The sequence below is a fragment of the Branchiostoma belcheri genome, unplaced genomic scaffold, assembly GCF_001625305.1.
Source record: "Branchiostoma belcheri isolate BF01 breed outbred unplaced genomic scaffold, Haploidv18h27 scaffold18, whole genome shotgun sequence".
NCBI classification, from domain to species: domain Eukaryota; kingdom Metazoa; phylum Chordata; class Leptocardii; order Amphioxiformes; family Branchiostomatidae; genus Branchiostoma; species Branchiostoma belcheri.
This window is the reverse complement of record NW_017803268.1, coordinates 2,468,399-2,477,615: the sequence shown is the minus strand read 5'-3', so window position 1 is coordinate 2,477,615 and position 9,217 is coordinate 2,468,399.

The following is a 9,217-nucleotide window of genomic DNA, read 5'->3' as shown; positions in this document are numbered from 1 at the left end:
ACGTAGACATAAAGCAGTTTGGTAACATGAAGCGTTGCTCAACGACTCATTGTCTTATAGACCTCCTAAATTTCTTCTATGAGGGANCTGAGAGGAAAGCACTGTTGGCACATTAATACTAACTGACTTTTCGAAAGCATTCGATAGAGTCTGTCACACCACTGCCATTAACAAACTTATATCCATGGGCACAAGACCCTCACTGATCCCCTGGCTCTGTAGTTTTGTGTCAAACAGAAGGCAGCGTGTTAGGTATCAGGACTCTATATCGAGCTGGGAAACACTAACGTGTGGAGTGGCCCAAGGTACTCTACTGGGCCCACTGGTGTTCCTCGCCATGATCAATGACGCAAAACCTAATACTAATAATCCACACTGGAAGTATGTCGATGACATGAACCTGGGAGAAGTTAGAAATGTGTCAACCCCAACTAAACTTCAGACTGACCTTGACTCATTGGACACCTGGGCCGAAACGAACTCCATGTTACTTAACCCCAAAAAATGTAAAGCAATGTATTTCTGCTTCATGAGAACCCCCCCAGTAATGCAGCCACTGACTCTCGGAGGTCAACCACTTAGCATAGTTACACAAGCAAAGTTACTTGGTTTGCACATACGCTCTGACCTACGGTGGTCTGATCAAGTTGACGCCATGGTGTCCAAGGGCAGTAGAAGGTTATACTTATTAAGTAGGCTGCGTCGAGCTGGCCTCCCAAGCTCTGACCTTGTCACAGTGTATTGTGGGTATATTCGACCAATAGTTGAATATGCCACGCCCTGTTGGAATGCGGGTATCACAAGAAAACAATCTGACAGCATAGAAAGAATCCAGAAAAAGGGCATGCAGAATCATGCTGGGTAGAAGCTATCACTCGTATTCTGAGGCCCTGTCAACTCTTGACCTCCAACGTCTGTCTGAACGGAGACTGACCCTGTGCCGGGCCTTTGCCCTTTCAGCCACTAGGTCTAGGCACGCCCCCTGGCTACCCCCAGCTAGTAACCACTCACACAACATGCAGCTAAGGCAAACACGGCGCTACAAACCACCCATTGGGACAAAAAGATATTTATGCAGTCCTGTCCCCACAATGCTGAAAATACTGAATAACCTTGCCATACAGTAGATTTCATTTTATGTTGTTGCACATGATGTATTTGTACTTTTTTATTATTGTCAGTTGTACCTAAGTAATTTGCCAACAGAAGTTGTATGATGTAATTTTAGCATAAATGTGTATTATTCTAGCGTATAAGTGGTGTTTAATGCCTCTCAAGGCACTTTTTATGTATATATATTATGTATTAGTCATGTAATTTTTTAAAAATTTGTAAAAGCTTCTCAATTCAGCCTTTGGCTGCAAAAAGCTTCTAACCTACTGTACTATGTATGTATGTGTGTTTCTGCAAATAAACCAGTCTATATATATATATTTTACATTTCTAATGTCTCAAATCTACCCTCCCCCTAGTACTTTAATTGTTCTGCAATGCAAGATGCTTAATTACATGTATAGCAGGGTACATTGTATCTGTATATGTCAGCCAAGGTTCTCTTGTTGCAATTATGAAAGGTGGTAACTTGTATAATGTAAACTGAGCTGCTAACTATTGAATTGTATGAGATACAAAGTATGTCAACTTCTGTCGCAGTTTTAACATTTTCAATAACCTTGCATTGGAATGCCTTACACCAGATGGAACCTGACAAGATACCACAAGGGACAGGATACAGGAGTATCAGGTGAGAGAAATCTGCAGTCTTCACTTTTTCTATCAGTTTAATAGTGTCATGTCTTTTCTGTAGACTAACATATTCTTTCTACATACATGTAGTATCCTGAAGAGCAGCAGTGCAGTTGTACTTGTCTCCACCAGATGAGACCTGACAAGACACCACAGGATACAGGAGTATCAGGCGAGAGAAATCTGCATTCTTTGCTTTTCTACCAGTCATTTAGTGTTAGGTCTTTTCTCCACACTACATTTCTTTCTACATAGGTGTATCCTGAAGAGCAGCAGTGCAGTTATACCTGTCTCCACCAGATGAGACCTGACAAGACACCACAAGTGACAAGATACAGGAGTATCAGGTGAGAGAAATTTTTATTCTTCAGTTTCTCTATCAGTTATTTAGTGTTATGTCTTTTCTCCAGACTAACTTTTCTTTGTACATAGTTAGGTATATCCTGAAGAGTAGCAGTGCAGTTGTACCTTTCTCCAACAGATGAGACCTGACCAGACACCACAGGATACAGGAGCATCAGGTGAGACAAATCTGCATTCTTCAGTGTTACTGTGTTTAACATCTTTGTCTCAGACTAACTTTTCTTTCTACATTAGATGTATCCTGAAGAGCAGCAGTGCAGTTGTACCTGTCTCCACCAGATGAGACCTGACAAGACACCACAGGATACAGGAGTATCAGGTGAGAGAAATCCGCATTCTTCACTTTTCTGCCAGTTATTCAGTGTTACTGTGTGTAACATCTTTGCCGAGACTAACATATTCTTTCTACATAGTCAGGTGTATCCTGAAGAGCAGCAGTGCAGTTGTACCTGTCTCCAATTGATGAGACCTGACAAGACACCATGGGTGACAGGATACAGGAGTATCAGGTGGGAGAAATCTGCATTCTTCAGTTTCTCAGGTGGGAGAAATCTGCATTCTTCAGTTTCTCTATCAGTTATTTAGTGTTATGTCTTTTCTCCAGACTAACTTTTCTTTCTACATAGTTAGGTGTATCCTGAAGAGTAGCAGTGCAGTTGTACCTGTCTCCACCAGATGAGACCTGACAAGACACCACAGGATACAGGAGTATCAGGTGAGAGAAATCTGCATTGTTCAATGTTACTGTAACATCTTTGTCTCAGACTAACATATTCTTTCTACATTAGGTGTATCCTGAAGAGCAGCAGTGCAGTTGTACATGTTCCCAATTGATGAGACCTGACAAGATACCACAGGATACAGGAGTAACAGGTGAGAGAAATCTTCATTCTTAAGTTTCTCTGTCAGTTATTTAGCGTTATATCTTTTCTCCAGACTAACTTTTCCTTCTACACACATAGGTGTACCCTGAAGAGTAGCAGTGCAGTTGTACCATCTCCACCAGATGAGACCTGACAAGACACCACAGGATACAGGAGTATCATCTTAAGTACTGCTGAGCCCAATATTGACATTGGATTACTAGCAGCTGCACATGTTGTTATTTACAAAACAAGTGACCGGTACAAGTAGAAACAAGGGCAACTAAAGGAGGGGACACTACGGAACGTAAATAACTGAGTCTGTAGGTGTAAAGGACAAGACAGTGCATTTAGTGTGTTAGTAGGACATACATATATACATATATACAAGACGTGTAGGGGCGACTCAATGCAGCAGGGTCCTCGCCAGTCCAGATTTGAACTGGGCGAGGGACCCCGCCTCCGCCACACCAGGCTCAAGTTCGTTCCACTCTTTGATGGTACGAGGGAAGAACGAGAGCCGGTAAAAGTTGTTCCTACTCGCGATGGTCTGCAGCTTGAGAGCGTGGTTGGTGCGGCGGGAGCATCGAGTCGCCGGGACAACTCTAGATGCGTGCGGCACAGAAATAACATTGTTGGTTATCTTGTATAATGTGGCAAGTCTGGCGTTCTTCCTTCGGTGTGCTAGTATCAGGAGTATCAGGTGAGAGAAATCTGCATTATTAGTTAGAAGACTGCTGACTCCTGAAAACCTTGTCAGACCAGTCTTTGAGTAAAATGGTGTTATAATGTTGAGAATAAAGTTGAATGTGGTTCATAATTTTAGCAGCATTCTACATGTAGATGTCATAAATTTGCATGTTGTGTGATATAATTTCTAGTAAAGCCAATCGGTGTCTTCAATCCACTGACTTTTGTTTCTCTGTCTTCAAGATGTGGACCCGGAGACCGGACTGAGCGGGAGGAAAAACCAGACTTTTATCGGCCGAGCTGTGTGAAAGAAGATGGAGAGGAGTGAGTATGTTTTCTTTATTAACACAAGACAACACTCCACATGCCTTCAGGTGCACACACTTGCACTCACATTTCTCTCTCTTGCCCAGTTCAGCATGTCTTGTTTCCGTGAGGGGACATTAAAACGTTTTATCATAACCAGCCATGTAAATTCCACGATAAGCATCACTGAAAAATTTTTCGTATCGTGTAGCTGAATGTGCCAAATTGCCCCAAAACTTGTCGTTTTGGACCTTGCAATTAAAATCTCTGAACATGTAGTTGATTGAAATTTTCCTGCCCCCCAAAAAAATCAATAACATCTTAGCCGGCTGCTACGTTTTTATACTGAATTCATCTTAAATGTCACTAAAAAATTTCTTCATATTGTGTAGTTGAATGAGCCAAATTGCCCCAAAATTATTGCTTGAACCTTTACACTTACTTAATTTATATAATAAAATCTCCAAACACATTTTGCTGCCAAAAAACTTAGTATCTTAACCGGCTACTTAAAATCCATGTCCCTAAAACATTCTTAGCCGGCCGTTTTAATTCTATATCACTAAAAGTAAAACATTCTTCCTATTGTGTAGTTGAATGAGCCAAATTGCCCCAACATTGTCCGCTGGACCTTTACACTTAAAATCTCCAAACCCTTTTCCCCGCCCAAAAACTATTATTAGCCGGCCGCTTTAATTGTTCGTCACTGAAAATTCTTTGTTTTGTGTAGTAATAGTTGAATGAGCCAAATTGTCCCAACTCTTGGACCTTTACACTTAAAATTTCCCGCCTGAAAAACTACCTTAGCCGGCCATTTTAACTGTATGTCACTGAAAATCTTTGTTACGTGTAGTTGAATGTGCCAAATTGCCCCAAAATTGTTGCTTGGACCTTTACACTTTAAATCTCCTGCCAAAAAACTTAGTATTGTACCCGGCCATTTAATATCCAAATCACTAAGAAATTGTGTACTTGCATGAGCCAAAATTGTCGCTTGGACTTTTACACTTGATAAAATTCCCGACCAAGTTTTCCTGCCAAAAACTTAGTATCCTATCCACCCGCATAAAAGCCATGTCACTGGAAAATTTGTTTTGTGTAGTTGAATGTGCCCAAAAATTGTTGCTTGCACTGTCACACTTTTCCCGCCAAAACTGATTAGGACCCTCACCTGTCTAATTAATTGCATTAAAATTTTCCCGCCAAAAAACTTAGTATATAGAGCACTCTAACCTTGAACTTGTGCCCACCTCCCACACTTCTTCCTTCACTCAGAGTATGTTAGTTACACTGTTCTCTCGACTTCTTCACACATGTAGTCACCACACTCTGCTACACAAACACTTGGTTGATCGAGTGCAGTTTCTCCACCACTTAGACTTAGGAATAATGTCTCGCTCTCCTTGGTCAGTCAATTGCACTGGTATACTGATGTGTCGAAGCATCAATGTCTCCGAAAAGACATCCCCCGGGGAGTACACTTAGTGCATTGACCGACCAGGAAAGCGAGAGATTATTCCCAAGTCTAAGTGGTGGAGAAACTGCACTCGATCAACCAAGTGTTTGTGCAGAGTGTGGTGACTACATGTGTAAAGAAGTCGAGAGAACAGTGTAACTAACATAGTCTGAGTTGTGGAAGAAGTGTGCACAAGTTCAAGGTTAGAGTGGTGTATATACTAAGTTTTTTGGCGGGAAAATGTTAATCCAATTAATTAGACAGGTGAGAGGGTCTTAATCAGTTTTGCCGGGAACAGTGTGACAACAGTCCAAGCAACAATTTTTGGGCACATTCAACTACACAAAATGTGGTGGGGAATTTTATTAAGTGTAAAGGTCCAAGCGACGATTTTGGGGCATTTTGGTGGCAATTTGGCTCTTGCAACTACACAATTCTTTAGTGATGTGGATTTGAAGCGGCCGGGTACAATAATAAGTTTTTTGGCCGGTGATTTTAAGTGTAAAGCAACAATTTTGGGGCAATTAGGCACATTCAACTACACGTAACAAAGATTTTCAGTGACATACAATTAAAGTGGCCGGCTAAGGTAGTTTTTCAGGCGGGAAAACATGTTGGGAGATTTTAAGTGTAAAGGTCCAAGAGTTGGGGCAATTTGGCTCATTCAACTACACAATACAATGAATTTTTAGTGACGTACAATTAAAGCGGCCGGCTAATAATAGTTTTTGGGTGGGGAAAAAGGGTTAGGAGATTTTAAGTGTAAAGGTCCAAGAGTTGGGACAATTTGGCTCATTCAACTACACAATACGAAGAATGTTTTACTTTTAGTGATATAGAATTAAAACAGCCAGCTAAGAAGTTTTAGGGACATGGATTTTAAGGAGCTTGCTAAGTTACTAAGTTTTTTTGCCAGGAGATTTTATTATATTGATAAATGTAAAGGTCCAAGCAATTTGGGGGCAATTTGGCACATTCACAACTACACAATACAAAGAATTTTCAGTGACGTACAATTAAAGCGGACGGCTAATTATAGTTTTTGGGCGGGGAAAAAGTGTTCAGAGATTTTAAGTGTAAAGGTCCAAGTGATAATTTTGGCTCATTCAACTATACAATATGAAGAATTTTTCAGTGACATTTAACATGAATTCAGGATAACAATGTAGCTGGCAGCTAAGACATTAATAAGTTTTTTTTGGGCAGGAAAATTTCAATAAACTACATGTTCAGAGAATTTACGTGTAAAGTCCAAAGCGACAATTTTGGGGGCAATTTGGCACATTCAGCTACACGATGCGAAAAATTTTTCAGTGATGCTTATTGTGGAATTTACATGGCTGGCTATGATAAAACGTTTAATGGCTCCTCTCAGGAAAAAAAAGATGCTGAACTGGGCAAGAGAGAGAAATGTGAGTGCAAGTGTGTGCACCTGAAGGCATGTGGAGTGTTGTCTCGTGTTAATAAAGAAAACATACTCACTCCTCCCCATCTTCTTTCACACAGCTCGGCTGATAAAAGTCTGGTTTTTCCTCCTGCTCAGTCCGGTCTCCGGGTCCGCATCTTGAAGACAGAGGAACAAAAGTCAGTGGATTGAAAACAGTGATTGGCCTTACAAGAAATTATATCACACAACATGCAAATTTATGACATTTACATGTAGAATGCTGCTAAAATTATAAACCACATTCAACTTTATTCTCAACATTAAAACACTGATTTTACTCAAAGTCTGGTCTGAAAAGGTTTTCAGGACTCAGCAGTCTCTTAACTAAAAAATAACCAGTGGTTATGCACCAATCTGAAAAGAATCCCTGCACATCTGGCTATCAGGACACGCCTCTGACTGCTCCTCTTCAGGATACGTAACTACGTACAAGGAGTTAGACTGGAGCAAAACAGTATATAACACTAAATACCTGCTGGAAAAAAAGATGAATGCAGATTTCTCTCACCTGATACTCCTGTATCCTGTGGTGTCTTGTCAGGTGGAGACAGGTACAACTGCACTGCTACTCTTCAGGATACACCTAACTATTTAGAAAGAAAAGTTAGTCTGGGGCAAAGATGTTACACACAGTAACACTGAATAACTGGCAAAAAAGCAAAGAATGCAGATTTCTCTCACCTGTTACTCCTGTATCCTGTGGTATCTTGTCAGGTCTCATCAATTGGGAACATGTACAACTGCACTGCTGCTCTTCAGGATACACCTAATGTAGAAAGAATATGTTAGTCTGAGACAAAGATGTTACAGTAACACTGAACAATGCAGATTTCTCTCACCTGATACTCCTGTATCCTGTGGTATCTTGTCAGGTCTCATCTGGTGGAGACAGGTACAACTGCACTGCTGCTCTTCAGGATACACCTCATCATTGGTTGGCTGCAACGCAGGTGACTGCAAGAGCCCTCCACTTCCCCTTGTCGCTAGCAAGGTTGGCTATCTGCTTTGTCGACAGAGAGAGGATACACCTATTGTAGAAAGAAGAGTTTGGGACAAAGATGTTACACACAGTAACACTGAATAACTGGCAAAAAAGCAAAGTACGCAGATTTCTCTCACCTGATACTCCTGTATCCGTATCTTGTCAGGTCTCATCTTCTGGAGACAGGTACAACTGCACTGCTGCTTTTCAGGATACACCTAACTATATAGAAAAAAAAGTTATTCTGTAGCAAAGATGTTACACACAGTAACACTGAATAACCAGCAGAAAAGTGAAGAATGCAGATTTCTCTCACCTGATACTCCTGTATCCTGTGGTGTCTTGTCAGGTCTCATCTGGTGGAGACAAGTATAACTGCACTGCTACTCTTCAGGGTACACCTAATGTAGAAAGAAAAGTTAGTCTGGAGCAAGGACACAATAGTTTCAACAATGGTATTTGAATCATGTAAAATTGAAATGACAAGATGCAAAATTCTGCAAAGCGATGCTTCACTTTTACTGGCTAGATGTTTTACACGTATGACTGATTACGTTTAACATTATTAAAAATGACTTCGCGTCATGCAAAACTAAAATGTCTGATTACACATTGCGGCACGCAGACCCCATTTTTGAAAGAGTTCTATAAAGAAAGTAAACTCACAGTCAAAGTCTGATGTTCTCTTGTCTAGTAGATGTCTGATGTCTTGTCTAGAATGTGACAGGTACACAGGATAGCTGACAGGTCCCACAGCATACACAGGAGTATGGACAGGTCCCACGTGGTCAGGTATACAGTATCAGCTTCCCAAACCTAGGGTGTGAAAGAAATACACATTCAGAAAAATCACACAACCTGCAGTCAACATTAAACAAAGAATATCATGATGACACAACAAATTGAACAACCACATAAAAATACATCTCACATAACATATCACATTAAAACAATCCATATGGAAAGTTCTCACTCATGTTTACAAACCATTAATAATGACAATGAAGTGACAACTCGGTTGGGTTAACGGCCTAGGCTGATATTCATGTTCGAATTTGGACGTGTGTCTGCACGATTGCCACATACAGGTTTCGAATCCGAATCATGTTCCACCATGTTCGATATGACGTCATTCGAATAGAACGCGTGTTCGAATTCGCGGTTACCGGCGGTCATTTGTATGTTTCCCCTGTAAACCCGCGTTGTTACGCATTTTATTCACGGAGTATGACTTAAACGGCTTTACGCGCAGCTGAAAACAACATAATTCATCTTTAGAGTAATCCATGTTTACGTATTATCACTTTTTTATCAAAATTGTCCGAGGCTATTTTGCATATATGTCGAAATTTTTAACTGTGGCG